This window comes from Nyctereutes procyonoides, unplaced genomic scaffold (assembly GCF_905146905.1).
Source record: "Nyctereutes procyonoides isolate TBG_1078 unplaced genomic scaffold, NYPRO_anot_genome, whole genome shotgun sequence".
Taxonomy (NCBI): domain Eukaryota; kingdom Metazoa; phylum Chordata; class Mammalia; order Carnivora; family Canidae; genus Nyctereutes; species Nyctereutes procyonoides.
This window is the reverse complement of record NW_026575142.1, coordinates 1,409,327-1,428,981: the sequence shown is the minus strand read 5'-3', so window position 1 is coordinate 1,428,981 and position 19,655 is coordinate 1,409,327. Positions and strand designations below refer to the sequence as shown.

General features: G+C 38.4%; 1 long non-coding RNA gene across 1 annotated transcript in view; it reads left to right on the top strand.

Moving 5' to 3' along the window:
• The window catches only part of LOC129498727 (uncharacterized), a 75,684-nt gene extending 58,272 nt beyond the window's left edge, over positions 1 to 17,412 (top strand). The window contains exon 3 of the long non-coding RNA XR_008662188.1: positions 17,251 to 17,412. This is a non-coding gene — a long non-coding RNA (uncharacterized LOC129498727). The remainder of the gene's footprint in view (positions 1 to 17,250) is intronic.
• Positions 17,413 to 19,655: the final 2,243 nt, after the last annotated feature.

The window sequence follows — 19,655 nt, the reverse complement described above, 5'->3', positions numbered from 1 at the left end:
CAAAGGAGAAGGTGAGCAAAGTAAAATGCCTGACTTTTAAGGAAAGTTTTAAATTGTTTTTTATATAGATGTTAGTGGGTATCAGGTCATAATTATATATAGCTATGATGGCGGCTTATATTAATATGTAAAAATTAGTATGTAATTGCTAATGTATTTCATATGACTGTATTTATATAAACAATTATTTAACCTGCTGTTATCCATATATATGAAATGGATTTATTTAAAAGTGTTATAGAATATTTTTCTTAAATTTTATGATGATAAAATATAGATGTCTGATTTAAAAATGCATGAGGTTTTACATAGTTTTTCAAAATTATTTTAAAATTTCAAAAACAACACAAAGAGAATTTTGACATACTTTTAAGAATGTGTTTAGGAAAATATAGAAAATTCTCCTAATATCTTCTCCAGCTATCTTTATAATATTTTATTTATCCACACCACTGACAACTTATCTATTCTTCCAAAGTGTATCAAAACTTTAAAGAACTAGTACTAGAAGGAAAGTCCTTGGAGAGTGAGAAGTGTAAATGTGCATGTACAAGTGTGTATGTATATATAAAGAAAGTGTATATGTAAATATATGCACATGTATGTACATTTAAAGCTAATAAATATTCAAACTTAGTCATTTTAGTTTGTATTACATTAAGTCTCTAGATTCCTGAAATTCCTTTTGCACTTATAATTGATATATTTTTTTAAGATTTTATTAATTTATTTATTCATGAGAGACACACAGAGAGAGGCAGAGACACAGGCAGAGGGAGAAGCAGGCTCCATGCAGGGAGCCAGATGCGGGACTCGATCCCGGGACCACAGGATCATGCCCTGAGGCAGAGGCAGATGCTCACTACTGAGCCACCAGGCATCCCCGATATATTCTTACATAATAGATGTAGCCCACACTTGGAGATCTGTTCAGGTTCCCTCATTTTTACCATTTTTTCTTAATGCCACTTCTGCTGCTTGGCCCTTTTGCTTTCCATGGCCAGGCCAGTATCTTGAGTCTTTCTGAAGACTGGCCTCATGCTATTGGGACTGCTTTGCCTTCAAGGGTAGGAAGAATCAATGTGGTTTATCTCCATTTCACTCTCCATCCAACCTTCACTTTAGATGGGTTCAAATATATGGGAAGTCATCTTCCCTCCTTTAAATAGGCATAACTCTGAGGTATAATTTACACTCCCAGGATCCCCTGAAAGATCAAATTAAAGCCACTCACTCTGTTATTTTACCTAAAATTGCTCTCTTTCTCAGCTTCTTCCCCTCCCCTGTCCTTCTTCCTACATTCTTCTCTGGCAGCTCTTAGAAATAATTTTTAAATAAACGATTTGCCCAGAGCCTGCTTTCTGGAGGACTCAGCTTAATAGGTGTTGTGAAATGATTGAAAAGCAGTTCCCTAATTTACTATCCTTAGTGAGGTGTTTAAAGGTGCTTCAGAGGTAAAATCATAGCCTATGTATTTCTTAATAAAAGAAGTTAGATTTAAGGAAGTCCAGTACCACAGAGACAAAATTTTAAGGTCGTCTAAGCCCTAATAATTAAGATAAGTAAAACCTTAATGCAATAATTTTAAGAAATATATTTAACATACAAATCTACGATGTAAGAATTATTCACATTTTACTTAAAGAGAATATCAGTATTAGTGATTTTTTTTCATTTGCTTCAGTCTCCAGTATGATTTGGCATGGCTGGGTACTTTGACTTCCAGAAGCTAGAAAAAAATTAAAAAAACAAAGAAAAATCCAAATCAAGACAAAGAAAGAAGTAATAAAGAGCAGAAATCAAAGAAATTGAAAACAGAAAAGTGGAGGAAACAATGAAACAAAACTGTGAGTTGTTTAAAAAGAAAGCTGATAAACTTTTAGGAAGATAGGCAAAGAAACAAGAGAAAGACCTAAATTTCCAGCGTTAGGAATGAAGGGAGGAAATATCACTGCAGACCCTGTAGACGTCAGAAGGATAATGGCAATGCTGGGAACAACTCCATGCAAATAAATTTGACAAGTTAAAAGACTTAAACCAACTCCCCAAAAAACACAGATTACTAACACTCACCCAAAATGAAATAGATAATCAGAATAGTCTGAAACTATCAAAAAGGTAATAAATTAGTGATTTAAAAGCTTACAATAAGGTAAACATAAAGACCAGATAATTTTGTTAGAGCATTTTACCAAACATTTAAAGAATTAAAGAATTAATTTGTAATTCTGTACAAACTCTTCTAAAAAATAGAATAGGACCCAGAAAACTCACCAGTTTTTTATATAAAATGCTAGCATTATCCTAATACCAACACCAAACAAAGGCAACACACACACACACACACACACACACACACACACACACGGAGAAAAAAAGAAAAGTGAAAGAAACTATAGACCAGCTTTCTTGTGAAAATGCACCTAAAAATTCTGGATAAAAACTTCAGATCCAATCCATTATATTATACAGCATGATTGAGTGAGAATAATTCTAAGAATGCAGAACTTATTCAATATGTAAAAATGCATCAATGTTAATCTGTCATATTAACAAAAAAAAAAAAGCCAAATTAATTGGAAGTTCATTTTTGGCCTGGTTAACAATGCTCACTTATTAAAAGTGAAACAGTCAAAATTGTGAAATGACTGAGAAAGTAGTTTGATTTACAGACTGGACAGATTTGGCAATTATGATTTTTATGGGTTTTTTTTTTTTTAAACAACTCAAGCTAGTGTGGAGAACATAGGACATAATTTTAATGCTGTCGCTGAGAAAAGCATAAAACATTAAATAACTTATTTTGTTCTTTTTCTTAATTTACTACTTGTGTACTGTAGGGAAAAATTAAGAATATTATACATAATATACTTTCTTATAGAATTATAATGCATAAGCATTTCTCTCTAGAATATATTTGAATGATAGAAAAATAATATTTTTACTCAATTAATACACAGATATTAAATCTGTATTCTGTGTTTTGCAAGAAATGCTTCCTTGTAACAACTATAATTATGTTTTTGACTTGCTGACTTTACAATGGTCTAGCGAGGGGCACCTGGCTGGCTCAGTGGGCAGAGCATGCCACTCTTGGTCTCAGGGTTGTGAGTTCAAGCCCCACATTGGGTGTACAGCTTACTTAAAAAAAAAAAAAAAAAAAGGATCCCTGGGTGGCGCAGCGGTTTGGCGCCTGCCTTTGGCCCAGGGCGCGATCCTGGAGACCCGGGATCGAATCCCACGTCGGGCTCCGGGTGCATGGAGCCTGCTTCTCCCTCTGCCTGTGTCTCTGCCTCTCTCTCTCTATCTGTGTGATTATCATAAATAAATAAAAATTAAAATAATAATAATAAAAAAAAAGGTTGAAATAGTCTGGTGAATCTTAGCGAACTACTTTCCCAACTGTAAATAGAAGCCACATTTTAGGGCACCTGGATGTCTCGGTCGGTTAAGCATCTGCCTTTGGTTCAGGTCACTGTCTCAGGGTCCTGGGATCAAGTCCTGTAAGCCCTGAGAGTCTGTTTTTTTTGCTCGGTGGGGAGTCTCCTTGTCTCTCTGCCCTTCCCCCTGCGTGTGCTCTCTTTTTCTCTCTCTTTCAAATAAATAAACAAAAACTAAAACAATAATAATAGAAGCCACATTCCATACATTTTTGTGGGATATATAAGAATCGCAAAATTGCTTTTCTGTGTGTTTAAGGACATTGTTAAATATTACCAACATTATTTCTAGATGTCATTCTACATTAAGTTTATCATTAATATTTGAGAAAAATGTCGGCAAGACACACACTTTTCATTGCATGATAAGTGTCATACTATTCATTTAGATAAGTATGTCTGTAAGGAAAAATGAAATTTGACCAATGAGACATAGAAAATGAAAGTCTGAAGAAACATGTAGTAGTGTATCATTCTCTACATGTTGTTCCATAAACCTTTGATACTTGCCTTCTGAACGGTCCGATATTCTGATATTCAGTGATGCCCTATAATTTGCAATTGCAAAACTATGTTAGTTTTTCTGAAATGTGAAAACGAATCACCCATTCTGAAAGATGAAGTGGAAGCAGAAGTCGGCCAGGGCCAGTAAAGTAGGCTGCGGGCCCACCATCGTGGTGGTCTGGAAATAAGAGTGTGTGGAGCCCTGAGGAAGGTGTCTTGATTCCGCATCCGCAGATGGACATACAGAGGCGGTGAGTGCTCTCTGCGCGTGCCAGAGCCCAGATGCGTCGTGAGCCTGGCGCAACTTGACAAGATGGGGCGCGTTCAGGGAGGCACGGCCCTAGACGAAAGTCACACAATTTGGGAGCAGGCCCAGGTCATGTCTGCAAACTGCATCATTATGCTAAGGAAGGAACTAAAGTCCAAAGAGTCCAATTTTTAGTCTCTTTAGAAGCATCACAAAGATACTCTCAAGGAGCAGGTCACGTACCCAAACGCTTTGGCGTCTCCTCACACTGAGCCATAGCCTCCTGTCCACGTTCGCTCATATCTGCCGGAGATTCTTTAATAAAACCAGCGCGGGCTTCATCCTGGCGAAGTGACTTTTGCCTTTACAAGGCAGGATGTGAGATAATCACAAAGGAAGCAAGTTGAGCTGGACACCATAGCAGCGAGCCCCGTGTGAGGCCAGAGGAGGTGAGTCACGCACGGGGCCTGGACGGGACCAGTGGGAAGGCCTGACTCCTGGCTACCCACGTGCAAGGGCGAGTTGAGAGACTTTAAAGCAAACGTAAGGGCAGACGTGTCTACCAGGGTTTAGCTGTTGATTACGCGGAGGCTCGTGAGCACGTTCAGTATTCCCGTCCAGAATCGCTTTGATCGGTGTGATTTTGGAGAAAGAACATGTATTAGCAGGTGACGGGGAAACTCTTGTCGTGAGACACGATTTTACATCAGCCAGAGGCTGAAGAGGAGAAAAGGTTTATGAATCTGGTTACACATTTATGATCAAATGGCTTCCAGCGCTGATTTAGCATCATCGAAAGTGGAACGAAAAAATATGACCCGCATGCCAACTGCCACAGGAACTCCACGTGGAGAAGGGAAACTCAAGAATTTTGTCGTGGAGTCTGGGGGGCAAGAACCTTCATCGTGCTCTCAGATGGAGCAACGAGCGTGAGCCACTACAGTACTAGATGGACCCTGGTTTCAAGTAATTATGTATTTGCAAGTGGGTCACTATTCCATAGGGATTTTCTTTTTAAGGCCAAGAAGAGATATAAAATCCAGGCTTTCATTTTCCAAACGCTGGTAGAGACATTCCAGGAAATGCCAGTCTACCTACTAACATAAGGACTGTGCTGCCCCCCTCTGGAGAAAAGGAAATTCCTCTAAGAAACTGCAGTTCTCCCTCTCCAGATACGTACACACACACACACACACACACACACACACACACACACACACACACAGTATCACCTGTTAATGTCGGGAGTATTGAGTGATAAAGCCAAACAAAATCAGGCATCAAATTAAAAGACCAGATCCCATGACCCATTAACTGGCCATTAGAGTGTAAGGTCCACACTGTACGACCATTACCAAGAATACCATCTGCACTGGAGTGGGGCTCAAAACAAATCACATCTCAAAAAAAAAAAATCACATCCTATTTTAAATTTTTTTTTTGTGGCTTCCTGTCGGGGTATATTTCACCTCCTTGGCATGACATTAAAATCCCCCCATAATTTCATCCTAACCTGTCTTTCAAGCCATCGCGTCAGGTTGCGCCCATCACCCAGCTCTATTGCAGGCCAGCAGCTGCTATGTCTCCAGCCACATGCTTTCTGTCCCTGGATCTTCTCGCAAATGGTTCTCGTTCCCCGGAACGCATTCTTTCTCTCCTCTGTATCCACTAGTCAAAATCCTTCTCACCTTTTAGAATCAAGACCACAGACTAATTTTCCGTGAAGTCTCTACCTGTATTCCTATCAAAACCTGTCTGTCCTGTCATACTATTTTAATTTCTTTTACATGATAACAATATATGTGACCGTCCTTATATTATATTTACATTATCTGCCCTGCAGGTTCTTCTTACTCGTCTTTGACAGAGATCTTTATTTCTGTATCTATATCCCCCTGCAAAACGCCCAACCCAAAATGTAGAATATTGGATTCTATTCTACATCCAATAGAATAAATACTGAGTCTAATATTTCACAAAATCATAATAGTATTTTGTATTCAAAGTGGGTTAGCTGAGTTGAAATTGCTTAGCAATCAATACCAGGTTGAAGAAGGTTCATAACACAGGGGAAAGCATTAACAATTTTCGCTAATTACAGTTCAGGCAACTAATGGTAGTCATTAATCATAAACTCAGTCTATAAAAACGTTAAATCCTGAAGCATGTTCTCTGATGCGTGCGCAGGTATGGCAGACTGAATAATGTCTCCCCACGCTTTCATGCCCGAATCTTTGCAACCTGTAAATATATTACCTTACATGTTAAAAAAAAATGATTTTGTAGATGTGATTAAGCTAAGAAGTTTGATGAGGGGAGAGTTTGTCCTGGATTATCCAAATGGGTCCCATGTAATTATCCGGACTCTCGTATGAGGGAGGCAAGAAAATCAGTCAGAAAAAGATGTGATGATGGAAGCTGAGGTTGGAAGCATTTTAAAGATGGAAAAAGGGGCCGTGATCCGAGGGGTACAGGGTGGCCTCCAAAAGCTGGAAAAGGCAAGGAAACTCATTCTCCCTGGGAGCGTTAGGAAGTAACACATCCCGTCAAGGTCACTAAGTTTAGCCAAAGAAGACCTGCTTTAGACTTTTGAACTCCAGAATTATAAGATTATAAATTCGTGTTGTTTCACAAAAGGCACAAAATCTGTGGCAATATGCAGTGAGAAACTAATACAGGGTGTTTCTCAAGTGTCATGAAATAACTTTTGTGCATATCAGCCTATTCGTGTTACTACAGTTGGATAAACATGTAAATTGTGACACATATTAGGTCGTTCAGGTTGAATATTGTCAATGAGGTATTATAAATGTTAAGTCATTACAAATAATTAAAATTTATAGGTAGTATTTGGCCTCTGGAGTTGTGATATTGACTTTTTTGGAAAAATGATGATTTTTTGAAATTTTGTAGAACAGTTAAGCTGTGTCTCTATATTTATCCATGACCAATAACTGGTTTTCACTTATTATATTCATTATTAGGCAAACTAGGCAAAAAAAAAATAGAACTTTGCCTATACATATAAGAAGTATGGCTTTAACTTGAATTGAGATTATGTATTATTTATTATTGCATTTTCAATCAAGTTACAACTTTTCCTACAGATCTCAGATATCAAATAGCCAGTTGGAATATTCATCCACTGTTGGACAAAGAAATAACTCAAATGATATTTTTGCAAGCTTACAGTTTTATTGGAGTACAGGATATATCGTAGTGGGTCACCATATTTTATTGCTATCTCTATGTTTTTACTACTTACACTCAAGTTTTTGTATGTATGTGGTATTTCATGTCATTAGAAACTTGTAAATACATTTTCTCTAAATCTATAGTTTAAAATTTGAAATGCATTTTATGTCTTTATTACTATGTGAGCAAAATCTTTAACAAATAAAATATCTTTAAACATATAATTTAAGTCAAGAAAAACTGGCATTTTATGTATAGATTTGGGCTTTAAAAGCATTTTGGGGGACTTCTCTTTAGATATTTTAGAAATAGGGGCGCCTGGGTGGCTCAGTTGGTTCAGCGTTTGACTCTTGATTTCGGCTCAGGTCATGGGATTGAGCCCTGCATTGGGCTCTGCACTGGGCGTAAAGCCTGCATGAGATTCTCTCTCTCCCCCTCTCCCACTGCCCACTCCCCCCCCCAAAAAAAGGGTATTTTAGAGACATAGTGGAACACTAAATCACATGTGATATTCCACCAAAAATACCATATATATTTAATATAAATAAATTCTCAGGCCTACACAGCAGAGGTAGAGAACAAACCACTTCTAGCTCCTGCCAAGTTACCTTTCTGGCAAGAGACTGTCCTCTTCTTTCAAAGCGATGAGGTGATGTCTCTAGGGAGGGGTGCGGATTCTATTCAGAAAATCTTGAGAAGAATGAAGGAAGGGAACCCAACAGAAAGTAAGACGGACCCTTTCTTAGAGGGTGGGGGCTCCATGATGATAGTGTAGAGGTTGCAGCCTTCATGGAACTAACTCTCAGCTCTGCCCTTGTTAAAGTGCTTAATTTCTTTAAAATAAAGTTAATACACTTTTATATTTGCTACTCCCAAAGTCACATGTTTATGTATCTCACTTTTTCAGCAGTAATTTTCTATCATTCTAATTTACCTACTTAAAAATACTCATAAGAAAATTTTTTTTCACTTTGCTGAAAATTCTAGTCAGTTCATTTTAACCAGCATTTTACTAATCAGCATCTGTTGCGTGATTACTTCTCTTCCTTTTCTTTTCATCTTAGGTTCCATCATTTCTATTCTTTGTTTACCCACTTCTCTACTTGCCTGAAAAAAAAAAAGATCCTGTGCATGTGCATATATCCCCTTAGCTATTTTTGCACACATTCAGCTGAGTGTTGATTAAGAAAATTATACAACCAGGCTGACTAGCATTTTTGTATAATTGCAATCCTGAAACTCAGTGATGTCCTACAGTCCTGTCATCTTTCTTACATGACAATTATTTTAATTTTGGAAAATTAAAATAATCATAGGGGAAATCCCTCAACTTTTCTGTGGCTGATTCTAAAAGCAAACCTACCTGCACCCACCTACTCCTTCTGTCTCATGTGTTCATGGAGAAGGTATGTCTCCTCATCCTGAAGCCCCGTCCATGCTTTTACATATACTTGTAGGTTTTTCCTCTTATGCCTTCGGGGGTTTTATTCCTTTGCAATTATCTTTTCTGTGTGTTGCATTATCAGTTCTCCCTATCTTCTACTTCCTCGTGCAACTATATATATATATATATATATATATATATATATATATATATATACATATATATATATATGTATGTATATCCCCTTTTTCACCTATTTAAAAAAAAAAACAAAATTGGATCCTGTGTAGGGAAACAAAACTTAAATCAACAACCATAACTTTCTTATTGGCTCTCACTGTACTTTGACTACAATCCCAATACTTTATCTTGACCTGCAGGCACTACATCTGCTTATATCTCTAGTCTTTTTTTTTTAATTTTTATTTATTTATGATAGTCACAGAGGGAGAGAGAGAGAGAGGCAGAGACACAGGCAGAAGGAGAAGCAGGCTCCATGCACCGGGAGCCTGACGTGGGATTCGATCCCGGGTCTCCAGGATCGTGCCCTGGGCCAAAGGCAGGCGCCAAACCACTGCGCCACCCAGAGATCCCTATATCTCTAGTCTTGACTAATGTTGCTTTGTTCCTTGCTCAGCACATATTTGCCACGTAGCTTTTATATTCTTCAACATTGAAATATTTCCACTAATGAACATTTCTGAGAGTTCTCCTTGCTATGGGCATCATGGCTGTTCTGGAGTAAACAGGGCAGCCAAGCATCCTTAGAGTCTTTCCTCTTCCCCTTATTTCCCTTATTTATTACTTGCTAAAGTGGGATTCCTTTGGGGCAGGAGTTGCTACCGGTAGCTCTCTCACTCCAGATTTTGCCCTTGGACTATAGTTTGGCAGGGTGCTCCTCACATGATGCCTCAAAACGAAGTTAGGTCTAGTGAAAAAGAAAAAAAAAAAACAGGAACATCAGATTATTTGTCAGTGTCATGACCCACAAGGCAGTGGGTCCTTAGTAATGTTAATCAGACATTTGGTTAGAGAAGCTACAATTATTTATAATCTAATTTCCAATGTAATTAGTCATACACACAACATGGGGTTTGGAGATGGCGGCCAGGACTGGACTGTCCTGTGGTTAAAAAGGTGCAGAAAGAAAGGGATATAAACCAAGTGAACGTAAAAGAAGGGAAGCCCTGAGCTTCCAGGGCATAGAGGCATAGCCAGGGGATGCAGCCGTAGTAGCTTCAGGAGGTCGGTCTGCACCATTTCTTCTCCTCGAGCTGCTGTCTGTTGTCCTGTGGGAATGAGTGCCAGGAGGGATGAGCTTCCCGCTTCCAGATTCAGATGGATTTCAGCGTCGGTGCAACCAAAAGAAAAAGTGGGCTGTGGACGAGGAAGAGACATTGAGAAGGTTTCTAAATGGGACCTCAGACGGTTCTGTGCCGTGATGTCTGTCTTATTTGGAGCCAGTTCCTTCTACAGGTGTGCAATTTAGGAGGTGCCAAAGCGTCAAGCAATCAAAGACAAATGGCCAAGTACACACGAGAGAATGCTAGAAGAGCGAGGTTTCCTAGGAGAAGCTCACCAAGAAAAAATAGCAGTAAGCGTTTTCACTGCATTTCAGGAGAACTAAGAGGACTGGACGTCAGACTCTGGGAAAGGAAGTCAGCTCCCTGAAGCCCGGGCTTGGTGAGGAGGGGACGCACCAGCTGTTCCTGGCTGGGGTCAGTTCCTGGAATGGCAGCAGCAAGGCATGGCAGGCCCAGGCGACACTCCCACGCCTGGGGGGACCCCAGGTGCCATCTGTCGTGGACTCCAGAGGCGGCACAGAAGCCTCGGCTGTGACACGTTTCTATGGAGATTTTCAGGCCACCAGTGGGTTTTAGGGACAGTCCAGCCTACAGGGAAGTCAGCCCGGGGCAAGTTAACCTTTACTTGTCCAGAGATTATCACCTCCCATGCGTATAGAACCTTAAAGGAATGCACAGAACAACAGGTCTCGAAGGACAATAGCCACGTATCTGCAAACAGCAATGCTGCGAAGGAGCGAAAGCATCGTGAGAACCTGGGCCGCCCAGGACATGGACGAGGGGCCAGGCCTGAGTCGGCGGCGGGACGGACAAGGGACACGGTGTTCGCAGAGCTGACCCGTGGGGTCTGGAGGCACAGTTCACGGTGTCCACCTGTTGGCAGAGCGGCCCAGGACAATGGAAATCACAGCAGCAACAGCTGAGCATATTTTTGAGCTGTTAAAATAAGAAAGCAGGGTAGTTGCTGGCCCAGAACACCTACAAGTCAGTTATAAAGGAAATTCATGAGGCAGGAGTTAGAGCGAAATTTCAAAGCACTGATCAGTGCCTTAGGCTGCAAGGTCAAATATACGTCCACCAGAAGGGAGAGCGTGGGGTCAGCCCCCCCACTTGTCAGGCAGACCCCCTACCAGGAGGTTGGGGCAGCCCCCCAGTGCCAGATACCTGGACAGGGAGGGCACGACCTCACACTGCCCTAGGCATGCTCGAATATTGAAATATGGAATCTCCAATCAGGAAGTGCCTGACAAATCATCCTCACCACCACCGTCACCATCACACGTAACATGAACTCTGGAGGTGGTGTGGTTGCAGTTAATTTGATGCCGCAGTGAGTTCCCAGCAAAGTTCCAGTTTTTTTTCATCTTTCTGCTTTGCTGTTCTCAATATGTTGGTCCCAACCTCTAAGCTTGTACTATCCTGCAACGTAAATGCCTCTAACGTTTCCAGGCATTGCAGTGTCTCCCATTAAATGCCCAACAGTCAGAAGAGGAAAAGAAAACACATTCCTTCATTGTGAACCTTTCTTAAATTAAGGAAATGCTTTAGGATCTACCAGTACACGTTGTCTCAGTTTTTATCAGTCAGAATGAAGTTCACACTCGTCCTCAAAACAAGACACCTAACAAGAAGGAAATTAAGAAAATCTAAATTTTGTCCCTTTACTAAGCAGTAACCTCTAGGCAATGAGGCCGTTGTATCTACTTGAAATGACCACAATATCTAACGTAATACCATGCACTATTGTATTATTGTCTATTATTACGCAATAGCCTTGTACTTAGTATATTTATGATTATTTTTGAATTTTATTTTAAATTTTAATTTTAAAATTTTATTTTAAAATTTTGTTAAATTTTAATTTTAAAATTTTATGTTAAAATTTTATTTTAAAATTTATTTTGAATTAATTAACATATAGTGTATTATTAGTTTCAGAGGTAAAGTTCAATACTCATCAGTTGCATATAATTCCCAGTTCTCATTACTTCACACGCCCTCCTTAATGTCCGTCACCCACTGACCCCATCCTCTCACCCCCATCCCTTCCAGCAACCCTCAGTCTGTTTCCTATGATTAAGCATCTCTTATGCTTTGTCTCCCTCTCTGATTTCATCTTATTTTATTTTTGCCTCTCTTCTCCTATGATCCCCTTTTGTTTCTTAAATTTCACATGTGAGTGAGATCAAATGATGGTTGTTTTTCTCTGAGTGACTTATTTCACTCACTCAGCATAATACCCTCTAATTCCATCCGTGTCATTGCAAATGGCAAGATCTCTCTCTCTCTCTCTCTCTCTCTCTCTCTCTCTCTCGATGGCTGGGTTCTATTCCACTGTATACAGATCAGATACCACATCTTCTCTATCTGTTCATCTGTTGATGGACACCTGGGCTCTTTCCATATGGCTATTGTGGACATTGCTGCTATAAACATTAGGGTACAAGTGCCCCTTTGGATCGCTATGCCTGTGTCCTTTGGGTAAATACTTAATAATTGCTGGGTGGTTATACCCAGTAATTGCTGGTTATTTTTAACTTCTTGAGGAACCCCCACGCTGTTTTCCAGAGTGGCTGCACCAGTTTGCATTCCCACTAGCAGTATAAAAAAATTCCCCTTTCCCCACATCCTGCCAACATCAGTTTCCTGATTTGTCCACTTTAGCCATTCTGACTGGTATCTGATTGTGGTTTTGATTTGTATTTCCCTGATGCTGAGTGATGCTGAGCATTTTTTCATGTGTCTGTTGGCCACTTGTATGTTTTCTTTGCAGAAATGTCTCCTCTTGTCTTCTGCCCATTTCTCGACTAGATCATTTGTTTTTTTGGGTGTTGTAGTGATATAAAAATGCATTAGGGGCAGACGGGGCTAGGCAGGGAAAGATAAGGGAAAGCCCCAGAGTCAGGCTCCTACCCATCCCAAGAAAACAAAGATAAGACACCTAAAAATTGAAAAACCTGGCTCCCTAGCTTCAAACTATTAGAGAGTCTCCCCCTTTAATGTCTACTAAGTAATCATAGAAACTCACCAGACTACAAAGACATAGGTCATTAGGGTGTGGTCATAGTCCCCCCAAACCCAGAGGGCGCAGGAATGTCAAGGCCAGGGCTCCCTGCGAGGCTCACAGAAACCCAGCTGTAGAGGAATGTTATGGAGGAGACATTAACCAGAGAGAAGGGGACACCTTGTTTGGGCTCATGATATTTGCAAGAACATCTCAGTTGTTACAAGTCCCCCATGTTTGTTCTCAGGATCCACATGATATTTACAAACCCACCCTGATATCGACAAGGAATTGACCAAGTTCCCGGGTTGGGCCCTATAAAAGACAGACCCTAAAAGCCCTCAGCAGCAATCCTGTCGGGACCCCTCTCACTCCTGAGAGCTGTCTCTGTGTCTCTGCTTTATAAACGTCTATCGCTTTGCTCACTCTGTTGTCTGGGAGATTCTTTGTGAGACAAGAACCAAGCTCTCCTGTATCAGTAGTATTTCCTTTATTATTTTTTATTTTTTTTTAAGATTTTATTATTCATGAGAAACACACAGAGAGAGGCAGGGTCCCTGCAGGGACCCTGATGTGGGGCTGGATTCCAGGACCGTGGGATCATGCCCTGAGCCCAAGGCAGACGCTCAGCCACTGAGCCACCCAGGCGTCCCAGTAGTATTTCCTTTAGAGTGACATAGAGGTGTGCCTCGGAATAAAGTTCTTCAGCATTGTGAGCAAATTAAATGCTTATAAATCAAATCTTTATTTCCCCCATGTGTTTTATTGTAATGAATAAAGCCTATTCTGGACATTAATATTCAATTGGCAGTGTCGGATACTTTAAATGTAATCTTAATTTTCTTCAAGTATCTCTGCCCAGTAATTAATGACATGAAAATACTTGGCTGTATGAAGAAAGTTTAGGAATTAATGGAACTTTGAATTTTTTTGTAAAGTAAAAATCATTTTGTGTCATGATGAATTGTACTGAAAGCAGATCTTGTTTTTTTAAAAAAAGGTTTCAAATTTGTCTTTATTTAAGAAGGCACAATATTAAAACAACAGAATTATGTTTCCAAATACCCATTGAATTTTATTTTAATGTGAAGACTTGCAAAGGGAGATTCAAAACCAGGGAGATAGACTTACTGTTCTGTTGGGTAATGTTTAACGTCCACAATGAAGACAGGAAAATAGGAAAAACAGTTTCTGTCTGTCTTCTCCTTGAATGCTGCTACACTCACACCACATCAGTGTTCTGGTAGGGAACTCAAATAATTTCAAAACTGAAGTAGACTTCACCAATCCTTCAGTCAAACCCAATATATCATTACAAACTTTAACGTCCCACATACATTAATATCACATAAATAATACTATCACATGACCTGATTACCACACTTAATTGTATCACATCGATACTATTTAATAGGAAAAATATCAGTCACCATAGTAAAAAACAATGTAATCATATCACAAAATATACTGTTTTTTTTTCGTTATAATTGTTTTATTTTTATTTCTTGAACATAATTATTGAAATATAGTTGACACTCATGTCACATTAGTCCGGGTGTACAGCACAGTGATTTGACAGGTCTAGATGTGCTCACTGCGAGTGTAGCCGCTGTCTGTCGCTGTCACCAAGCAGTGCTACCCAGGACCATTGACTGTGTTCCCCTACACTGTGCCTTTCATTCCCACGACTTATTCATCCTATAACTGGATGCCTGTACCTCCCACTCCACCTTCACCCTCTTGCCCAACCTTCGCCCATGCCCCCAGCAACCACCAGTTTGTTTTCCGATTTATGGGTCCCTTTCTGCCTTTTTTTGTATTTGTTTTTAGATTCCATTTGAAATCATACGGTATTTGTCTTTCTCTGATGGATTCCACTTAGCCCTATACTCCATGGCCACAAATGGTAAGGTGTCTTTATTTTACGGCTGAGTAATACTCCACTGTATATGTATACATACCACATATTTATCCATTTATCAGTTTTTTCCCACCTGCAGATTTGATTTAATTTATATGACAAACTTTTTTTTTACCGCTTTTAAACATAATTGACAGTGTTACATTAGTTGCAGGTGTACGATACGATGATTCAGGAATTCCATTCATTAGTCAGTACTCACTACGATAAGGTTCCCTTTATCCCCTGCAGGTACCTCACCCATCCTCCTACGACCTACCCTTTTGTTCTCGATATTTGAGTTTGTTTGTTTTTTCCTTTTTTCTTTGTTTCTTAAATTCTACATGAGTAAAATCATCATATTTGTCCTTCTCTGGCTTGTTTCACTTAGCATGATATCCTCTAGGTCTATCCATGTTGTTGCAGATGGCAAGATTTAAGTCTCCTTTATGCCTGAGTAGTATTCCAGTGTGTGTGTGTGTGTGTGTGTGTGTGTGTGTGTGTGTACACCACATCTTCTTTAACCATTTATCTACTGATGGACAATTAGGTTACTTCCATAATTTGACTATTGTAAATAAGGCTGCAGTAAACATAGAAGTGGATGTATCTTTTAAATTAGCGTTTTTGCATTCCAGTAGTGGAATTACTGGATCATATGGTATTTGTATTTTTAATTTTTTAAGGAACTCCGTACTGTTTTCAATAGTAGATGTACCAAAATACATTCCCACAGTACCTGAGAGTTCCTTTCTTCCACATCCTCATGTGTTATTTCTTGTCTTTTTGATATTAGCCATCATGACAGGTGCAAGAAGATATCTCTTGTGGTCTTGTTTGCATTTCCCTGATGATAAATGATGTTGAGCATTTTTTCATGTGTCTGCTGTCCATCAGTATGTCTTCTTTGGTGTCTATTCAGGTCATCTGCCCATTTTTAAATCAGATTATTTATTTTTATGGTGTTGAGTTGTAGAAGTTCTTTACATATTTTGGATATTACCCTTTATCAAATATATCACCTGCAAATGTCTTCTCCCAGTAGTAGGTTGCATTGTCATTTGTTGATGGCTTCTTTCATTGTGCAAAAGCTTTTTTTTTTTTCTGATGCAGTTCCAATGGTTTATTTTTGCTTTTGTTTCCCTTGACTCAGGAGACATATCTAGAAAAATGTTGTTTAGGCTGAAGTCAAAGGGTTTACCGTCTGTTTTCTATAGAATTTTTATGGTTTTAGGTGTCATATTTAGGTCCTTAATACATTTTGGTGAGTTTTTTTTTTAATGTCTGTGGTGTAAGAAAGTGGTCCAGCTTCAGTCTTTTGCATGTAGCTGTACAGTTTTCCCAGCACCATTTACTGAGGAGACTCTTTTTTTCTTATTATATGTGTTTTGCCCTCTTGGTCATAAACTAATTGACTAGATAAGCATGATTTTATTTCTGGACTTCATATTCTATTTTTTTAAATCTATGTGTCTATTTTTGTACAGGTATCCTACTGTTTTGATCATTATGGCTTAGGTGTAGCATACATTGAAATCTAAGATTGTGGTACCTCCAGCTTTGTTCTTTCTCAAGATAGTTCTTGCTACTCAGGGTCTACTCTGATTCCTTATAGATTTTATGATTATTTGTTTTAGTTCTGTGAAGAGTACAATGTATATTATGATAGTGTCACTATTTGCAGATGACATGATATTATACAAGAAACCCCCACAGACTCCACCAAACAACTTTTAGAAGTAATAAATGAACTCTGTAAAGTTGTGGGATACAAAATTAATATACAGAAATCGATTGCATTTCTATACAGTAATAATAAAGTAGCAGAAAGAGAAATTAAGAAAATAATTTCATTTATAATTGCACCCCCCAAAATAAAATACCTAAGAATAAACTTAAGAAAGTAAAAGATATGTACGCTGAAAATTATAAAACATTGATGAAACTGGAGGTGTTTTTTTTTTTTTTTTTGCAACTGGAGGTGTTAAACAAATAGAAAGATATGTCATACTTACGGATTGGAAGAATGTTAAATATTACCTCATGTAATTTATAGATTCAGTGCTATCTTTAACAAGGTATACTGACTTTAAATAAAAATAGTTTTTTTCTCATAAATAACACAATTATTTTATAAATGTAATATTATATACTTGCAAGTTGCATCTTCTTAACAGCAGCATGTTATAGTTTATGAGCTTTAATACTAATAAGAAAGTTTCTTAAAGAATATTCTCAGGATAAAAATATGTTATTTGTGTTTATGATTCAGGATGGAAGAAAGAAAGAAAGAAAAGAAAAGAAAAGAAAAGAAAAGAAAAGAAAAGAAAAGAAAAGAAAAGAAAAAAAAGAAAAGAAAAGAAAAGAAAAGAAAGAAGAAAGAAAGAGAAAGAAAGAAAGAAAGAAAGAAAGAAAGAAAGAAAGAAATGTAAATATTATGAAAACCATGTGTGAAAGTTTTAGAAGAAAGAATGCATCTTTCTGAAAACCTTGGAACTGAGTTATCATGTTGTGACAGTTTTGGCTTTATTCGCTGAAATCCCTTGGTGTCTTTTTCCTGTTTGTAAAAGTAATTTTCAAAAATCACCTAAAAGATGGTTATTTTGGCCACTTAAGCTGTTCTATTTAAGGACATTATTTAAGGAAGTTGACAACAATAAAAAAACCAACTTTTTGTTTTTAATTTTTAATTTGTAGTCAATAGTTAAATAAAATACACATTACTTCCAAATCACATTTTATTACCCAGAGCTGACAGGATTTCTATCCAAACAGATGTATGATTTTAGAATCTAGCCAAATGAGCGTGCTATATTCCACCCTTCTATGGGGCTGAGGATTGGTGGGGGTGGAATAGGAGGGGTATGCCAGTGGGAGAGCATGTAAGGACACGTTACATTTGAGAAAAACAAATTTCGTGCAGTATCAAACTTCACATTCCATGGAGAAAAGTCATACTAGCATTTTTCAAAAAGTTTCAAAAGCTAAGAGTTGTCACCGTGTTTCCTAGAGATAACATTCACTCACATTAGAGTCACCTAGGGAGGCCTACAAGTTTCAGATTTAACCTCAGATTTTCTGATCAATTTTTTCTGTGATGGGGTCTGGCCATCCATTATTTTAAAATGCTGTGTTTGTGCCAGTACTTATAATCTGTGTTCTGGATTGAAAAAAACAATCCGCTCCTTCCCCACTATGATAGTTAATTTTATGTATCCACTGGATTGGTCTGAAGTATGCCCAGATAGCTGGTGAGACACGATGTCTGTATATGTCTATGAGGGTGTTTCTGGAAGAGATTCACATTTGAATTCATAGACTGAGTGAAGAATAATGTTCTCACTAACGAGAGTAGATCTTATCCAATTCATTCAAAGCCTGAATAGAACAAACATGTGGAGGAAGGGCCAATTTGCTCTCCCAGCTTGAGACAGGACTTCCCTGTCCTCTGCTCTGAGACATTGGCTCTCCTAGTTCTCAGGCTTCCAGACCCAAACCAGGATTTACACTTCTGTAATCTTAATTCTCAGGTCTTCAAGATGAAACTGAGTTACACCTCTCACTTTCCTCGTTCTCCAACTTGCAGATCTATATATGTTAACTTAACCTTTAATTTATCAGTTCCATTTCTCTAGAGAACCCAGCCTGATAGGCTGTCCCCACAAAAAGAACTACTTTAGAGAGAGTTACTTGGGTTTTATCTATATCTATTTTAGATATTTGACATATTGCTTTTACTCCTACCATCACCAGGTTTTTCCAGCCATTCCTCAATGGCCTACAACAACTCAAATTAATGAAGTCAACTCCTGCCATACACATTCTTCACTTGGTTGTACAGAACGTAGAACATAGCTCAAGCACTGGGTGTTATTCTGTATGTTGACAAATTGAACACCAATAAAAAATAAATTTATTATTTAAAAAAAAACATAGCTCAAAAGACACTACAGTACCAGAGCAATGACCTTAGCATGATGAATAAAAATATTAGGTGGATAAAAACATTACATGGTTATTTAATAATGCACAGTGATTCCTTCAACCTGCTCTACCTTTTAAATTAATTAATTGATTGTGTCCACTTAGGTTCCTAAGTATCACCTGTACACGTCATTATTTTGATAATTTCATGTTACCCACTTAAAACAGGCATCATCGCTCTTTATCTGAAAAGACTACAAATTTTCATCATTAGAGAGTGGCCTCCATCGCTCCTCGGCCTTTTGGCTAAGACCACGTGGAGAGTGGCCTCCAATTTCAGATAGTCTTGTTTCAAATCCCAGCTCCAGGATTATGTGTATCTAATCTTCCCCAAGGAATTGTGCCCCGAGACAAGGGAACAAGGGAAAGCTGGAACTTGGGCATTTTGCCTCCATGCTTTACCCCTGTCTTTTATTCCAATTCCACAGATTCTTGAGGCTAGAAGGGATGTTTCCAGCTTTCACTTACATGTTCTAAGTTATCTCTACCGTGTGGGTTAAAAATTAAATCCATTTTGAGTGGCTGTTGATATTAAGAGGAGCTTAAGAAATGGACTTCAAAAATTTCCTTTGCAACAATATCTTTCAAAATATTCCCTTGCCACAGACTCTCATATATATGTTTCTAGATGACAGACATCAAATATTGACTCTGATTCTTCATATTTGTGCTTTGTCAATCATAAAGCTTCCT